The sequence below is a fragment of the Dendrobates tinctorius genome, unplaced genomic scaffold, assembly GCF_039654945.1.
Source record: "Dendrobates tinctorius isolate UK_male_01 unplaced genomic scaffold, ASM3965494v1 ptg000214l, whole genome shotgun sequence".
NCBI classification, from domain to species: domain Eukaryota; kingdom Metazoa; phylum Chordata; class Amphibia; order Anura; family Dendrobatidae; genus Dendrobates; species Dendrobates tinctorius.
This window is the reverse complement of record NW_027361881.1, coordinates 6358723-6378314: the sequence shown is the minus strand read 5'-3', so window position 1 is coordinate 6378314 and position 19592 is coordinate 6358723. Positions and strand designations below refer to the sequence as shown.

General features: G+C 44.4%; 1 long non-coding RNA gene across 1 annotated transcript in view; it reads right to left on the bottom strand.

Annotated features, from left to right (window-relative positions):
• The window catches only part of LOC141058778 (uncharacterized), a 285572-nt gene that overhangs the window by 174887 nt on the left and 91093 nt on the right, over positions 1-19592 (bottom strand). The window contains exon 2 of the long non-coding RNA XR_012222294.1: positions 6677-6794. This is a non-coding gene — a long non-coding RNA (uncharacterized lncRNA). The remainder of the gene's footprint in view (positions 1-6676; positions 6795-19592) is intronic.

Here is a 19592-nt window from a genome sequence, read left to right as displayed (position 1 = left end):
GTACATAGGGGCAGTATTATAGTAGATATATTCTTGTACATAGGGGCAGTGTTATAGTAGTTATATTCTTGTATATAGGGGCAGTATTATAGTAGTTATATTCTTGTACATAGGGGCAGTATTATAGTAGTTATATTCTTGTACATAGGGGCAGTATTATAGTAGTTATATTCTTGTACATAGGGGCAGTATTATAGTAGTTATATTCTTGTACATAGGGAGCAGTATTATAGTAGTTATATTCTTGTACATAGGAGGCAGTATTATAGTAGATATATTCTTGTACATAGGGGCAGTATTATAGTAGTTATATTCTTGTACATAGGGGCAGTATTATAGTAGTTATATTCTTGTACATAGGAGGCAGTATTATAGTAGATATATTCTTGTACATAGGGGCAGTATTATAGTAGTTATATTCTTGTACATAGGGGCAGTATTATAGTAGATATATTTATACATAGGGGGCAGTATTATAGTAGATATATTCTTGTACATAGGGGCAGTGTTATAGTAGTTATATTCTTGTATATAGGGGCAGTATTATAGTAGTTATATTCTTGTACATAGGAGCAGTATTATAGTAGTTATATTCTTGTACATAGGGAGCAGTATTATAGTAGTTATATTCTTGTACATAGGGGCAGTATTATAGTAGTTATATTCTTGTACATAGGGGCAGTATTATAGTAGATATATTCTTGTACATAGGGGCAGTATTATAGTAGTTATATTCTTGTACATAGGAGCAGTATTATAGTAGTTATATTCTTGTACATAGGGGCAGTATTATAGTAGTTATATTCTTGTACATAGGGGCAGTATTATAGTAGATATATTCTTGTACATAGGGGCAGTGTTATAGTAGTTATATTCTTGTATATAGGGGCAGTATTATAGTAGTTATATTCTTGTACATAGGGGCAGTATTATAGTAGTTATATTCTTGTACATAGGGAGCAGTATTATAGTAGATATATTCTTGTACATAGGGGCAGTATTATAGTAGTTATATTCTTGTACATAGGGGCAGTGTTATAGTAGTTATATTCTTGTACATAGGAGCAGTATTATAGTAGTTATATTCTTGGACATAGGAGCAGTATTATAGTAGTTATAGTCTTGTATATAGGGGGCAGTATTATAGTAGTTATATTCTTGTACATAGGAGCAGTATTATAGTAGTTATATTCTTGTACATAGGGGGCAATTTTTATTGTAAAAAACAAACAAATACAAATAACATTCCTCCAATACAAAACTGAATTCACTAGGATTGTACATACATTCATTACATATCCAGGTTATACATATCAAATTAACTTATAGTCCATACTCCTAGTTTGAGGAGGGAAAAAAAACAAAAAAAAAAACACACACTTTGCAAACAGAGCTCATCATGTTCCTACCCAGTGACTCATCCTTCTCTATCTTAACATTTCCTAATTTCTCCTAATGATTTTTCCTATCTGAGTTTGGACATTATCTGGTTGACAGCGTCACAGATCTGAGTCGGAGTTATTCTGTTCACCACCGGTCTCCATCTCAGACTCTACCCAGTGCCCTCAGGTAAGGGCTTCCGCTTTGGCGGGGGACAGTCTTCTACGTCCCTATCACACTCTGCGTCAATTCTCTTAAGGTCATGTTCAATATCGCCGTCAGACTCAGACAGAACATCAAACCTGTTAGATACGACCATTACACCTGCAGAACTCTGGAATTTCTTCCCGCCTCCTTGGCCAGTGTCATACTCCTCAGGTTTACGGGAGGCCTTGTCCTTTTTCTTCCTTTTCTGATTATTGCTATACTCGTCAGACACGGATGGTAGCACTGAAGTAATGCCTTTCTGTGACTGCTGCCCCTGAGGTACAACCTCCATACTCCCCTGTTCTCTCTCTGAACCCTGCTGCTCTGGTGTTAGCTGAGTAGACCCCTGGTGGACCTCTGGTCTGGTCAGTATTTCCCCAGACAGTAAAGCTGCCTCCTCCAGAATCTCTGCCCCTGCCACCAAGTCCTCGTCAGGAAAGTCCTTACAGATATTGTGCCAGGCGTCTGGACAGTCCCTGTGAGGGTGACCGATCTTCCCACAGAGGTTGCACCTGATGTTCTGGCAGTCTGCAGCTAGATGGCCGACCTCCCCACACAGGTTGCACTTCACCACAGTACAGGTATTTGCCAGGTGACCTGCCTTGCCACATTTAAAGCACTTACGAGGCTGCCCAGGATAGAAACACACACCCCTCTCCCTCCCAATAAAGAAGGAGTTGGGTAAATGGGCAGTGATGTTATTGCATTGGCGCAGTTTCACCAAAACCCGCCACCCTCCCGTCCAGATCCCATCACTGTCTCTGCTTTTGGTGAGGTCAGAGACCAGGTCACAATGCCTCCGGAGCCACACCACAATGTCCTGCGGGGGAACAGACTCATTCCAGAAGATGACATTTACAGTGACAGTATCTGGCTTAGAGATAGGAATAAAGCTGAACTTACTCCAGCCCTCCGTGTCTCTAAACTTGGGGAAACTAGACCAGAATCTGTCCAGGTCAGACATGAGCTTAAAGCTGACATCATAGCCCTGCCTGTCTGGAAGATTAATCACTGCCAGGATGCTGACTGGCACAAACCCCATCTGGTGGCACAAGAGCTCCCTGATGACAAATCTCCTGTCTGGCAGGTCCTCCTTGGCACCTCTGTGCCGGAAACGCACGACGTTTCTCCGTTTAAACGCCTGGCCTGTATAATTGGTACCAGAGGTAAAAGACGGAGCACCACGACTCCAGGCATTACTGGGGGGACCGTGCGGGGTCACATTGGGTTGACTGACGGGGTGAAGATCTGCAGCAGGAGGGGCAGCCACACCTTGTGTGCACGAAATTAAAGGGGGAAAATCACAGACATTATCATGCACATTGTTATCATCAGCATCAATGTCATTATCAGACTGTGCAGCGTCCACCAAAGATACTGTGCTCCCCCAAGCCCCCGACCCCTCAGATACAGTGCAGTTATCCTCAGCATCAGAGCCCTGCTGGGCACCATCAGTAATGACCGGCACATGTCCACCGCCCAACTGTTGTGCTTGGCATTCTGAGACTTGTAGTCCCTCTGCTGGAAAGTGCAGTCCATGCTGCTGCTTGGAATCTGCTGCAGGCTGCTGTGCTTGGCATTCTGAGACTTGTGGTACACCTGCTGGAATCTGCATAACATGCTGCTGCCTGGGGTCTGCCGTAGGCTGCTGCGGCTGCAGTATCTGACCCTTTTGGAAGCAAAAACTTGCAGGCTGCAGCACTGGCCGCACCGGCTTCTGGGGCTCACCTGGGACAATGTCTGAGCTGGAACCCGCAGAATCCTACTTGTGTGACATAAACAGTTCCTGGTTCCTATAAGTCTCTGCCAGGGGCCCCATCCTCTCTAGGACACAGTCCATGTCCGTCACCACTTTTGCCAGCTGTATGCCAAGCATATTCAGAGTCTGATCACAAAAGGTGTGATCTCCACCAGGATTAGCAGCCTTTACATTATAGCCCATGTCTATCTGTTTCTGCAGCAAGTCTTTGTGCTGCTGTAACTCACCGAGCCTCTTGACCAGTCCTGGGATCTCCTCTGCGACCTGAAGCTCAGGTGCACGTGGCGTCTCCTCCTGGGATCCTGCTTTCAGCAATGTCCCTGGATGCTTGAAACCAGACGTCTCCTTAACTTTCACCACCGCTGGTTTCGTGGTTCCAGGCTCCACAGCACTTTTACTGCTGCCACCTGACTGCGACCTTGTGCGCCCAGAGCTCGCCATGCTGGCCACCACATGCTGCTTCTGCAGGTTCTCCTGGAGCGTCTGTCTCTCCAGTGAGGTTCTCCTCTGTCTGCTGGGAGTCAGCTGCACACCTGAAGATGGTGATGGCACCTCCTGAGTTGCAGGCTGCTTTCCTCCATTCAGCTTCTCACCAGTAGATTTCCTTTGGATTTCTCCTAGTTGTCCTTCACTCTGCTTGCCTTGGCTGGCCGACTGCTTAACTGGAACTTTCTTACCCACAGCCATGGCTTTTCCTTGTTCCGTTACTTTACGTACTTTCACAGCTTCATCTTTCTTGCTGCTACTGCTGCTGCTACTTCCATTCTGAGCTTTCTTTCCCTCAGAAACAACTTTGGGACTTGCATCCGCCTTAGACACAACTTGGGTGTTACTTCCAAGTGTAGGCCTGGAAGCCTGGGCCTTGCTTGGGGAGTTACCCCGCCCAGGGTGGCCTCCCCCTGGGCTTGCTCCAGACATCAGGAGAGCTACAAACACACAACCTCACAGCTAGGAGGCAGTATTATAGTAGTTATATTCTTCTACATAGGGGCAGTATTATAGTAGTTATATTCTTGTACATAGGGGCAGTATTATAGTAGTTATATTCTTGGACATAGGAGCAGTATTATAGTAGTTATATTCTTGTACATAGGGGCAGTAATATAGCAGTTATATTCTTGGACATAGGAGCAGTATTATAGTAGTTATATTCTTGTACATAGGGGCAGTATTATAGTAGTTATATTCTTGTACATAGGGGGCAGTATTATAGTAGCTATATTCTTGTACATAGGGGGCAGTATTATAGTAGTTATATTCTTGTACATAGGAGCAGTATTATAGTAGTTATATTCTTGTACATAGGAGCAGTATTATAGTAGTTATATTCTTGTATATAGGGAGCAGTATTATAGTAGTTATATTCTTGTACATAGGGGCAGTATTATAGTAGTTATATTCTTGTACATAGGGGCAGTATTATAGTAGTTATATTCTTGTACATAAGGGGCAGTATTATAGTAGTTATATTCTTGTACATAGGGGCAGTAATATAGCAGTTATATTCTTGGACATAGGAGCAGTATTATAGTAGTTATATTCTTGTACATAAGGGGCAGTATTATAGTAGTTATATTCTTGTACATAGGAGCAGTATTATAGTAGTTATATTCTTGTACATAGGAGCAGTATTATAGTAGTTATATTCTTGTACATAAGGGGCAGTATTATAGTAGTTATATTCTTGTACATAGGGGCAGTAATATAGCAGTTATATTCTTGTACATAGGAGCAGTATTATAGTAGTTATATTCTTGTACATAGGAGCAGTATTATAGTAGTTATATTCTTGTACATAAGGGGCAGTATTATAGTAGTTATATTCTTGTACATAGGAGCAGTATTATAGTAGTTATATTCTTGTACATAGGAGCAGTATTATAGTAGTTATATTCTTGTACATAGGGGGCAGTATTATAGTAGTTATATTCTTGTACATAGGGGCAGTATTATAGTAGTTATATTCTTGTACATAGTAGGCAGTATTATAGTAGTTATATTCTTGTACATAGGGGGCAGTATTATAGTAGTTATATTCTTGTACATAGGGGCAGTATTATAGTAGTTATATTCTTGTACATAGGGGGCAGTATTATAGTAGTTATATTCTTGTACATAGGAGCAGTATTATAGTAGTTATATTCTTGTACATAGGAGCAGTATTATAGTAGTTATATTCTTGTACATAGGGGGCAGTATTATAGTAGTTATATTCTTGCACATAGGGGCAGTATTATAGTAGTTATATTCTTGTATATAGGAGCAGTATTATAGTAGTTATATTCTTGTACATAGGAGCAGTATTATAGTAGTTATATTCTTGCACATAGGGTCAGTATTATAGTAGTTATATTCTTGTACATAGGGGCAGTATTATAGTAGTTATATTCTTGTACATAGGAGCAGTATTATAGTAGTTATATTCTTGCACATAGGGGCAGTATTATAGTAGTTATATTCTTGTACATAGGAGCAGTATTATAGTAGTTATATTCTTGTACATAGGGGGCAGTATTATAGTAGTTATATTCTTGTACATAGGAGCAGTATTATAGTAGTTATATTCTTGTACATAGGAGCAGTATTATAGTAGTTATATTCTTGCACATAGGGGCAGTATTATAGTAGTTATATTCTTGTACATAGGAGCAGTATTATAGTAGTTATATTCTTGCACATAGGGGCAGTATTATAGTAGTTATATTCTTGTACATAGGAGCAGTATTATAGTAGTTATATTCTTGTACATAGGGAGCAGTATTATAGTAGTTATATTCTTGTACATAGGGGGCAGTATTATAGTAGTTATATTCTTGCACATAGGGGCAGTATTATAGTAGTTATATTCTTGTACATAGGGGCAGTATTATAGTAGATATATTCTTGCACATAGGAGCAGTATTATAGTAGTTATAGTCTTGTACATAGAGGGCAGTATTATAGTAGTTATATTCTTGTACATAGGGGCAGTATTATAGTAGTTATATTCTTGTACATAGAGGGCAGTATTATAGTAGTTATATTCTTGTACATAGGGGCAGTATTATAGTAGTTATATTCTTGTACATAGGGGCAGTATTATAGTAGTTATATTCTTGTACATAGAGGGCAGTATTATAGTAGTTATATTCTTGTACATAGGGGCAGTATTATAGTAGTTATATTCGTGTACATAGGGGCAGTATTATAGTAGCTATATTCTTGTACATAGGAGCAGTATTATAGTAGTTATATTCTTGTACATAGGGGCAGTATTATAATTAAACATTGTTCAATAATAAGATAGATTAACAAACAACCGACAATATACAGGTTTATTAGAGCACATACCTTTCTATGAAGCAGAGGATTCATCATGACAGGAGAAGAAATCATTTATCGAGCAGGAAAATGCTCTTAAGTGCAGGTTGTTCTCTAGACTCGTAAACTCTTCACTGAACCGCGGTTCCTGGAAAAAACGTAAATACATCAGGGAAAGTTCATCTCTACAAGATAGACATGTAATATTCATTACTCCTGAAAGGACGCACTGACCCCAGTAACAAGGAAATATATTGTATGTGGTTATAATATAAATATGCTCCTCAACATTGAAGTTACAACACCAAGAAGGAAAGGTCGAGGAGTAACGGAAATCACAAGATGGAGACATGTAATAATAGGGTACATATATGATAATGCCCAGTATCAGAGAACGAGACAAGGCGGTGACCATGGTCCAAAAACGCCTTGTGCATGGATTACCACTCCATATGCTAATCTTAAAAAGGAGAAAACGGAGTAACGGATCCAAAATATATGCAAAAGTATAAATTTTATTAGTACTCACATCAAGTGCTGACAAGTATACAAGTTGACTAAAATAGGGGGGATAAGCCCCAATGATACAACAATCAGGACAGACAAGGACAGGGTAAATGAAATGATACCAGTGCTCGAAATCTACATGGCACAAGGTTCAGTCAGCCCATGGGCATTGCACATAACAGACATATGTCTAATGGTAAAAGATAGTCAAATATGGCATACTCAATTGAATGTGTATTGTACATAGTTGTACATGTCTAGAGCCCAAAAAAAAAAAAAACCATCCAGAGGGGTCAATGTGCAAGTCCAATGGACACTGAACATAAATGAATCAATGACATGTGAAAGGATTCTTAAATAGTTAATAACATATGTATCAGCATATCAAAACTGCGCAATTGTGCCAGAGAGAACCCAGGAGACGACCCGCCCAGCGGTCCAAATGACCGAAGTGTGGAAACAAGTAAAGGCAGGCTGCTTACCGGGGAGCAGAGGAGGTGAAGGCCCATGCAACGACCCCCGACGTACGTTTCGCGCCCGCCACAGGCGCTTTATCAAGGGAGTGTTGACTGAGGTGAACCACCATGTTTTTATGCAGAAAGACCTCCCACATGAAAGCGGTCATATGGGGCAGGTCTACCAACCAAAGGCAGCGGACAGAGCATGCGCAGTGCAGCTCACTCAAACCAGGAAGTGATCAATAGTATGGTCACAAAAAAAAAAAAAAAAAAAAAGGCGGGACAAAACCGCACTCATATGAAAAACTAGATAGCATCGTTACCCTAGACGCCTGCGCAGTGTATTGCGTTGACAAAAAGTGTCAGAGCTCAATGAATGATAAAGATGTAATCAGACCATAATAGCGGCGCATACTCAGTGCAACACCTCAGTCCTCCAGGAAATGGGGCAGGCGTCACGCGTCAGGGAAAACACAGAGGGAAATTAACCCCGTGTATAACCTGAGGCGGGCAGACGCCCAAACCCATATCGGAGCAACGGGTGTGCGCAGGTATGCGCACTAAGGTCACAGCATAAAGAATCAGGAGAAGAAAATTAAAAAAAAATAAATAAAATAAATAAATATAAAAAAAAAAAAAAAAAATAAAAAAATTTAAAAAAATAAAATAAATAAAAAATAAAAAATAAATAATAAACCAAGGTCACGAAGACAGACCATGGAGGAAATACAGTAAAGATAGTGACATCAATCATAATTGGGGCAAACAATATAAACACATTATATGATAGTGTGTGCTACCAAAAATCCAGAGCACCAGTAAGGATTGTAAAGGCACACAATAAGATTGATGCAACAGTCCAGAGAAACTTTTTTTTTTTTTTATATAGTAATAGATGAGTGACCCGAACACGATGGAGTGTCCGCATTCTCCATAATATCAATATGCCGTGAAACGATGATGAAGGTAGATATTCTTTCCAGATCCAACAGATAATAAACGCAGGCGTGGGTACGGACATCCAGAATAGAGGGGTCCACACCACACAATGGTACCAGTGAGTCCACATGTAGCCAACACAGAAAACACAGGGAAACTAAAAAAAATTATAAAAAGACAAAAAGTTAAAATCATACAAACCGAACGTTGATAGGGCCTAAAAAATAAAACAGTGGTGAGTGCAGCGGAGACAGCAGAAGCTACAAAAATGAGGAGAAACTCAGAGATTCGTTAAGTCCTTTGGGGGTCATGGTATCCAGAGCGACGATCCACTTAGCCTCTCTCTGGGCCAACGCCTTTTTGTAATTTCCAGCTCGGATTCCCAAGTGTACACATTCAATACCTCTTACCATGAAGGACCCCGGGTCACAATCATGGGAGGATCTGAAGTGACGTGGGATGGTCTTAAGGGTAGTAGGATCGACAACTGTCTTGGCCGCCCGAATGTCCCTAACATGCTCACGAACTCTCACACGTAATTCTCTTGATGTGAGGCCCACATATATCAGTGGGCACCCACATGTCGCGTAGTATATGACATTAGTACTACTGCAGGAAATGTGTTGTTTGATGTGAAAATCTTTTTCACCATCGGAGGACTGAAAGGAGGAGCAGCGAAGGACATTCGGGCAGGCAACACAGTGGCCGCAGGGAAAACACCCCTGAGTTGGACCAGTAGATCCAAAGGGGTTCGTTGTCGTCGCGATGTAATGGCTCTTGACCAAAAAATCCCTCAAGGTTCTACATCTTCTTGAAGTCATCAGAGGACGATCACCGATAACCTGGCCCAAAGATGGCTCCGAGCCAAGAATTGCCCAGTGTTTGGCCAAAATGCTCCTCATGTGTTCCCATTCATGATTGAAGGTAGAGATGAAACGTATTGGGGCAGATCCACCTGACTTAGCAGATCTCCCAGTATTATCACGCCTCGGATAAAGCAAGTCCCTACGGGCAGTAGCCCTGGCTCTACTGTAACCCTTTCATATGCTCCTTGTACTATATCCCCGGTTGCGAAAACGAGTCTGTAGGTCCCTAGCTTGCCTTTCAAAACCATCCTCGGTGGAGCAGATCCGCCTCATCCTGAGGAACTGACCGACAGGAACGGCCCTGATGGTAGAGGTGTTATGTGCGGACTCGGCATGGAGTAAAGAGTTGACAGAAGTGGGCTTCCTGTACACGTCGGTCTGGATCCGGCGTGTATCGTCGATCTCCAGTGTGACGTCCAGGAAGTCAATAGTTTTAAGATCATATTTAAATGTCAATCTAATGTTAAAAGTATTAACATTGAGCCATGCCATGAAGTCCCCGAGCTGCTGCAGCGTCCCGTCCCAAAAAAATAAAACATCATCGATATAGCGGTGCCAGCACAGCACATGGGAAGCAGCCGGCGCGCCCTCATCGCCAAAGATGGATCTCTCCCAGGCACCCAAGAAGAGATTAGCGTACGAGGGCGCACAGGCCTCGCCCATCGCCGTGCCGCACCGCTGAAGATAGAATTGATCTTTGAATACAAAAAAATTGTGGGTAAGGACAAACTGCAGCAGCTCAAGGAGTAGTCCACACATCGGGCCGTCCAGGTCGGACATCCCCAGGAAGAGGCGGACCGCATCCAAACCGAGGGTATGGTCAATACATGTATAAAGGGACTCTACGTCCGCGGTCACCAAAAAGGTATGACCGTCCACAAGGACGCCGTCAACCCGCGTGAGGACGTCCGTTGTGTCTTTAATGTAAGATGGTAATAATTCAACCAGTGGTTTGAGGTAGAAGTCAAGAAATTTACATACTGGGTCACAGAGCCCTTCAATACCAGAACAATCGGACGGCCAGGCGGCTCGACGGCGTCCTTGTGGATCTTAGGCAAGAGATAGAAGGTGGGTGTCTTTGGGGTTCGGACCATCAGCCCCTCAAAGACCGTTTTGGTTATAATACCCCCCTCCAAAGCTCGAACAAGAATACGCTGAAGGGAGAGCGAGAAGGAGGCAGTCGGGTTATAGGATAACCTTTCGTAAGTATTACGGTTTCTCAATTGCCTATGTGCCTCACGTTCATACATATGTGTAGGCCATACCACGACATTCCCCCCCTTGTCAGCAGGTTTGAAAACCACCCCCGAAAGTGATTGTAATTCGGAGATAGCCTTCCGCTGTCTCCATGTGAGGTTGTCAAATTTACGTCTAGATGGTAATTTTCTGAAATCCTCTGCGACTAGTTTTGTGAAAATGTCGATGGCGGGACTGAGAGACGGGGGGGGGAATCTCGTGGATTTCGGCAAAACGTGTGGAGGAAACTTACTCCTACTTGGTGGTGTCTGCTCATCGAGAAGATCCTCCAAAACTCGAAGTGCCTCCAACTCACTCTCCGTCAACGACTCCTGAGAGATATTCTTATGGTGTAGCTTGCGTAATAGTAGCTTTCTGGAGAACAGGTGAAGATCCTTCAGTGCTACAAAAAAGTTAAAAGGATTAGTGGGGGAGAAAGTCAGTCCACGACTCAAAACCTCCAACTGGGGTTGTGTAAGAGCATGTGTTGAGAGGTTAACTACCTGAAGGCCACCAGCTGAATAATCAGTAAAATTGCGTCCGGTGTATGTCTTCTTTCTGGCAGATTGCCGTGTAACCACACGTTTAGTTACGGGGTCAGAGCTGGAGCTGAGGGTACCACCTGGATGAGACAGCTGCACCGATGCCTCGTCGTCAACAGAAACAGTGGATTTAATAGATGTAGATCTAGATCGAGAACGTGACATACTCCTATGTAACTGTCTGGATCTATCAGGAGGATGGCGCCATCTGTACACATGGGCCGTTAATTTATCCTGTATATCTCGTTTGAGTTTCTTCGTCTTGGTTGCTTGTGTTTCTTGGGCCCATTTTTGGAGGTCAACATCAAGTTCATCGTTAAACTTTTTGAGTGATTCCCCAGTTAAGCCTTTTTGTAAATCCAATTGAATAATTTCAATCTCACTCTCAAGAAGAGTAAGCGTTTTTTTATTTTGTGTTTTCAATAGGTCCAAAAAACCCATAGAACATACATTGGCCAACTCCTCCCACTTGGCTTTGAAATCATCATCCTGAATGGGGAAAGAGGGGAAGACCTGGATACGCAGACCCCTAGGGATAAGATTATTCTGAACATATTTGTCAAGAAATTCATGGTTCCACCATGTGCGTGTGCGTTTCCTGAGCAGATCTCTGAATTTCAACATAGCTGCTTGCATATCACCGCTGCAACTACCAGTGTCCCCGCCACTACTGTCCTGGAAAGCATCATTAAGCTGCGCACGCCATGTCGTGTCGCGTGCACGAAAATCCATATTCGGGCAGGAAAATTCTGTGAAAAACACAGATACAATCAATACATATATGATAATGCCCAGTATCAGAGAACGAGACAAGGCGGTGACCATGGTCCAAAAACGCCTTGTGCATGGATTACCACTCCATATGCTAATCTTAAAAAGGAGAAAACGGAGTAACGTATCCAAAATATATGCAAAAGTATAAATTTTATTAGTACTCACATCAAGTGCTGACAAGTATACAAGTTGACTAAAATAGGGGGGATAAGCCCCAATGATACAACAATCAGGACAGACAAGGACAGGGTAAATGAAATGATACCAGTGCTCGAAATCTACATGGCACAAGGTTCAGTCAGCCCATGGGCATTGCACATAACAGACATGTGTCTAATGGTAAAAGATAGTCAAATATGGCATACTCAATTAAATGTGTATTGTACATAGTTGTACATGTCTAGAGCGCAAAAAAAAAAAAAACATCCAGAGGGGTCAATGTGCAAGTCCAATGGACACTGAACATAAATGAATCAATGACATGTGAAAGGATTCTTAAATAGTTAATAACATATGTATCAGCATATCAAAACTGCGCAATTGTGCCAGAGAGAACCCAGGAGACGACCCGCCCAGCGGTCCAAATGACCGAAGTGTGGAAACAAGTAAAGGCAGGCTGCTTACCGGGGAGCAGAGGAGGTGAAGGCCCATGCAACGACCCCCGACGTACGTTTCGCGCCCGCCACAGGCGCTTTATCAAGGGAGTGTTGACTGAGGTGAACCACCATGTTTTTATGCAGAAAGACCTCCCACTTGAAAGCGGTCACATGGGGCAGGTCTACCAACCAAAGGCAGCGGACAGAGCATGCGCAGTGCAGCTCACTCAAACCAGGAAGTGATCAATAGTATGGTCACAAAAAAAAAAAAAAAAAAAGCGGGACAAAACCGCACTCATATGAAAAACTAGATAGCATCGTTACCCTAGACGCCTGCGCAGTGTATTGCGTTGACAAAAAGTGTCAGAGCTCAATGAATGATAAAGATGTAATCAGACCATAATAGCGGCGCATACTCAGTGCAACACCTCAGTCCTCCAGGAAATGGGGCAGGCGTCACGCGTCAGGGAAAACACAGAGGGAAATTAACCCCGTGTATAACCTGAGGCGGGCAGACGCCCAAACCCATATCGGAGCAACGGGTGAGCGCAGGTATGCGCACTAAGGTCACAGCATAAAGAATCAGGAGAAGAAAATTAAAAAAAAAATAAAAAAAAAAAAAAATAAAGCTACACCATAAGAAAATCTCTCAGGAGTCGTTGACGGAGAGTGAGATGGAGGCACTTCGAGTTTTGGAGGATCTTCTCGATGAGCAGACACCACCAAGTAGGAGTAAGTTTCCTCCACACGTTTTGCCGAAATCCACGAGATTCCCCCCCCGTCTCTCAGTCCCGCCATCGACATTTTCACAAAACTAGTCGCAGAGGATTTCAGAAAATTACCATCTAGACGTAAATTTGACCACCTCACATGGAGACAGCGGAAGGCTATCTCCGAATTACAATCACTTTCGGGGGTGGTTTTCAAACCTGCTGACAAGGGGGGGAATGTCGTGGTATGGCCTACACATATGTATGAATGTGAGGCACATAGGCAATTGAGAAACCGTAATACTTACGAAAGGTTATCCTATAACCCGACTGCCTCCTTCTCGCTCTCCCTTCAGCGTATTCTTGTTCGAGCTTTGGAGGGGGGTATTATAACCAAAACGGTCTTTGAGGGGCTGATGGTCCGAACCCCAAAGACACCCACCTTCTATCTCTTGCCTAAGATCCACAAGGACGCCGTCGAGCCGCCTGGCCGTCCGATTGTGTCTGGTATTGAAGGGCTCTGTGACCCAGTATGTAAATTTCTTGACTTCTACCTCAAACCACTGGTTGAATTATTACCATCTTACATTAAAGACACAACGGACGTCCTCACGCGGGTTGACGGCGTCCTTGTGGACGGTCATACCTTTTTGGTGACCGCGGACGTAGAGTCCCTTTATACATGTATTGACCATACCCTCGGTTTGGATGCGGTCCGCCTCTTCCTGGGGATGTCCGACCTGGACGGCCCGATGTGTGGACTACTCCTTGAGCTGCTGCAGTTTGTCCTTACCCACAATTTTTTTGTATTCAAAGATCAATTCTATCTTCAGCGGTGCGGCACGGCGATGGGCGCGGCCTGTGCGCCCTCGTACGCTAATCTCTTCTTGGGTGCCTGGGAGAGATCCATCTTTGGCGATGAGGGCGCGCCGGCTGCTTCCCATGTGCTGTGCTGGCACCGCTATATCGATGATGTTTTATTTTTTTGGGACGGGACGCTGCAGCAGCTCGGGGACTTCATGGCATGGCTCAATGTTAATACTTTTAACATTAGATTGACATTTAAATATGATCTTAAAACTATTGACTTCCTGGACGTCACACTGGAGATCGACGATACACGCCGGATCCAGACCGACGTGTACAGGAAGCCCACTTCTGTCAACTCTTTACTCCATGCCGAGTCCGCACATAACACCTCTACCATCAGGGCCGTTCCTGTCGGTCAGTTCCTCAGGATGAGGCGGATCTGCTCCACCGAGGATGGTTTTGAAAGGCAAGCTAGGGACCTACAGACTCGTTTTCGCAACCGGGGATATAGTACAAGGAGCATATGAAAGGGTTACAGTAGAGCCAGGGCTACTGCCCGTAGGGACTTGCTTTATCCGAGGCGTGATAATACTGGGAGATCTGCTAAGTCAGGTGGATCTGCCCCAATACGTTTCATCTCTACCTTCAATCATGAATGGGAACACATGAGGAGCATTTTGGCCAAACACTGGGCAATTCTTGGCTCGGAGCCATCTTTGGGCCAGGTTATCGGTGATCGTCCTCTGATGACTTCAAGAAGATGTAGAACCTTGAGGGATTTTTTGGTCAAGAGCCATTACATCGCGACGACAACGAACCCCTTTGGATCTACTGGTCCAACTCGGGGGTGTTTTCCCTGCGGCCACTGTGTTGCCTGCCCGAATGTCCTTCGCTGCTCCTCCTTTCAGTCCTCCGATGGTGAAAAAGATTTTCACATCAAACAACACATTTCCTGCAGTAGTACTAATGTCATATACTACGCGACATGTGGGTGCCCACTGATATATGTGGGCCTCACATCAAGAGAATTACGTGTGAGAGTTCGTGAGCATGTTAGGGACATTCGGGCGGCCAAGACAGTGGTCGATCCTACTACCCTTAAGACCATCCCACGTCACTTCAGATCCTCCCATGATTGTGACCCGGGGTCCTTCATGGTAAGAGGTATTGAATGTGTACACTTGGGAATCCGAGCTGGAAATTACAAAAAGGCGTTGGCCCAGAGAGAGGCTAAGTGGATCGTCGCTCTGGATACCATGACCCCCAAAGGACTTAACGAATCTCTGAGTTTCTCCTCATTTTTGTAGCTTCTGCTGTCTCCGCTGCACTCACCACTGTTTTATTTTTTAAGCCCTATCAACGTTCGGTTTGTATGATTTTAACTTTTTGTCTTTTTATATTTTTTTTAGTTTCCCTGTGTTTTCTGTGTTGGCTACATGTGGACTCACTGGTACCATTGTGTGGTGTGGACCCCTCTATTCTGGATGTCCGTACCCACGCCTGCGTTTATTATCTGTTGGATCTGGAAAGAATATCTACCTTCATCATCGTTTCACGGCATATTGATATTATGGAGAATGCGGACACTCCATCGTGTTCGGGTCACTCATCTATTACTATATAAAAAAAAAAAAAAAAAAGTTTCTCTGTACTGTTGCATCAATCTTATTGTGTGCCTTTACAATCCTTACTGGTGCTCTGGATTTTTGGTAGCACACACTATCATATAATGTGTTTATATTGTTTGCCCCAATTATGATTGATGTCACTATCTTTACTGTATTTCCTCCATGGTCTGTCTTCGTGACCTTGGTTTATTATTTATTTTTTATTTATTTTATTTTTTTAAATTTTTTTTATTTTTTATTTTTTTTTTTTATATTTTTTTTTTTTCTTCTCCTGATTCTTTATGCTGTGACCTTAGTGCGCATACCTGCGCTCACCCATTGCTCCGATATGGGTTTGGGCGTCTGCCCGCCTCAGGTTATACACGGGGTTAATTTCCCTCTGTGTTTGCCCTGACGCGTGACGCCTGCCCCATTTCCTGGAGGACTGAGGTGTTGCACTGAGTATGCGCCGCTATTATGGTCTGATTACATCTTTATCATTCATTGAGCTCTGACACTTTTTGTCAAGGCAATACACTGCGCAGGCGTCTAGGGTAACGATGCTATCTAGTTTTTCATATGAGTGCGGTTTTGTCCCGCCTTTTTTTTTTTTTTTTTGTGACCATACTATTGATCACTTCCTGGTTTGAGTGAGCTGCACTGCGCATGCTCTGTCCGCTGCCTTTGGTTGGTAGACCTGCCCCATGTGACCGCTTTCAAGTGGGAGGTCTTTCTGCATAAAAACATGGTGGTTCACCTCAGTCAACACTCCCTTGATAAAGCGCCTGTGGCGGGCGCGAAACGTACGTCGGGGGTCGATGCATGGACCTTCATCTCCTCTGCTCCCCGGTAAGCAGCCTGCCTTTACTTGTTTCCACACTTCGGTCATTTGGACCGCTGGGCGGGTCGTCTCCCGGGTTCTCTCTGGCACAATTGCGCAGTTTTGATATGTTGATACATATGTTATTAACTATTTAAGAATCCTTTCACATGTCATTGATTCATTTATGTTCAGTGTCCATTGGACTTGCACATTGACCCCTCTGGATGTTTTTTTTTTTTTTGCGCTCTAGACATGTACAACTATGTACAATACACATTCAATTGAGTATGCCATATTTGACTATCTTTTACCATTAGACATATGTCTGTTATGTGCAATGCCCATGGGCTGACTGAACCTTGTGCCATGTAGATTTCGAGCACTGGTATCATTTCATTTACCCTGTCCTTGTCTGTCCTGATTGTTGTATCATTGGGGCTTATCCCCCCTATTTTAGTCAACTTGTATACTTGTCAGCACTTGATGTGAGTACTAATAAAATTTATACTTTTGCATATATTTTGGATCCGTTACTCCGTTTTCTCCTTTTTAAGATGAGATGTAATAATAGGGGAATAATCAAAATTTTTCACAACCTCTGGATTTCTCCAATCCAGAGTCTGCGCCTCGGCTGCTGTCACTGAGACTATTAATGGTCGTCAGAGGAAGGTTCTGCCGCTGATTGTACAAATCATCAGGATCCTCTGCCGACAGCTCCTGTATAATCACAGATCATTGATGTCCCTGATGTGCTCGATGGAGACATGTCCGGAGATGCCGCAGCCGCGGGACCCACGTCCGGAGATGCCGCAGCCGCGGGACCCACGTCCGGAGATGCCGCAGCCGCGGGACCCACGTCCGGAGATGCCGCAGCCGCGGGACCCACGTCCGGAGATGCCGCAGCCGCGGGACCCACGTCCGGAGATGCCGCAGCCGCGGGACCCACGTCCGGAGATGCCGCAGCCGCGGGACCCACGTCCGGAGATGCCGCAGCAGCGGGACCCACGTCCGGAGATGCCGCAGCAGCGGGACTCACGTCCGGAGATGCCGCAGCAGCGGGAGACACAGTTGGAAATTAATTAGGTCAGGCAGGCGGCTCACAGTATATTGGCAGTGCCATTAAAGCAAATTTTGTCACCAGATTTTTGGTAAAATTATTACGTTTGTTGGTCCCATTGGTGATCACCAGTGGACAGGTAATAATCTATAAAGACCAGGTACATGCATTATATTATACACTGCTCAAGAAAATAAAGGGAACACTTAAACAACAGAATATAACTCCAAGTAAATCAAACTTCTGTGAAATCAAACTGTCCACTTAGGAAGCAGCACTGACTGACAATCAATTTCACATGCTGCTGTGCAAATGGAATAGACAGATGGAAATTATTGGCAATCATCAAGACACCCTCAATAAAGGAGTGGTTCTGCAGGTGGGGACCACAGACCACATCTCAGTACCAATGCTTTCTGGCTGATGTTTTGGTCACTTGAATGTTGGTTGTGCTTTCACACTCGTAGTAGCATGAGACGGACTCTACAACCCACACAAGTGACTCAGGTAGTGCAGCTCATCCAGGATGGCACATCAATGCAAGCTGGTGTGAATTCTCTTGCTCGGAGTTCTGAGCTGAAGCTCTCTCTGGTGGTTGGTGGTTGGGTCCTTCTCTCTGAAATGCAGTCTTTACACGATCCTGTCCACACCGGAACTGACTTGCCCAGCTCCTGTTCTCTCTCCACCCCCTTCCTTGTCCAGGGAAAGTCAAACAAGTTGGGGCGGTTTCCAGGCCCCCCAGAGGAGAACAAAGGGCCTTAGGGATTAATGCACTACAGGGGGGGGGTCATCAAGAGACAGATACAGTGAGGCTGTAGACTTACAATGTAATAAGAAAAACACTGTGAAAATAACTGAAATAGAAAAATAGGAATATATAAAAAATGACATCCACATAGCATATCACACCATCACAGGGGCCATAGGAGGGCAACAACCCAGCATCAGGACTGCTACCTCAGCCTTTGTGCAAGGAGGAACAGGAGAAGCAATTCCAGAGCCCTGCAAAATGACCTCCAGGAGGCCACAAATGTGCATGTGTCTACACAAACGGTTAGAAACCGACTCCATGAGGATGGTCTGAGAGCCCGACGTCCACAGATGGGGGTTGTGCTCACAGCCCAACACCATGCAGGACGCTTGGCATTTGCCACAGAACACCAGGATTGGCAAATTTGCCACTGGCGCCCTGTGCTCTTCACAGATGAAAGCAGGTTCACACTTAGTACATGTGACAGACGTGACAGAGTCTGGAGACGCCGTGGAGAGCGATCTGCTGCCTGCAACATCCTTCAGCATGACCAGTGTGGCAATGGGTCAGTAATGGTGTGGGGTGGCATTTCTTTGGAGGGCCGCATGTGCTCGCCAGAGGTAGCCTGACTGCCATTAGGTACTGAGATGAGATCCTCAGACCCCATGTGAGACGATATGCTGGTGCGGTGGGCCCTGGGTTCCTCCTAATGCAGGACAATGCCAGACCTCATGTGGCATTGCAGTTCCTGCAAGATGAAGGCATTGATGCTATGGCCTGGCACGCCTGTTCCCTAGACCTGAATCCGATTTAGCACATCTGGGACATCATGTCTTGCTCCATCCACTGTCACGTTGCACCACAGACTGCCCAGGAGTTGGCGGATGCTTAAAGGGCCTGTCACACTAAGCGATATTGCTAGCAATATCGCTATAACATCACTGGTTTTTGTGACGCAGCAGCGATATCGCTATGTCTGATACTTACCTCCGACCGCTCCCCCGCTGGTTATCACTGATTGCGTGAGAACGTCCTGGGCCGTTTCTCGTCGTCAGCTTCCTGCTGTGGAGACGAGCAACGCGTGGACATGGGCGGGAGGACGTCAGGATCGCCTCGTCTGACAGGTAAGTAGCGACCCCCGACCCCTGCGATGTCGCTGGTGAGATCTGCCTGTGTGGCAGCTCACTAGCGACCACTTAGCGATGCACCAGTGATCCTGACCGCATCATATCGCTGGTGCATCGCTAAGTGTGACAGTACCTTTAGTCCA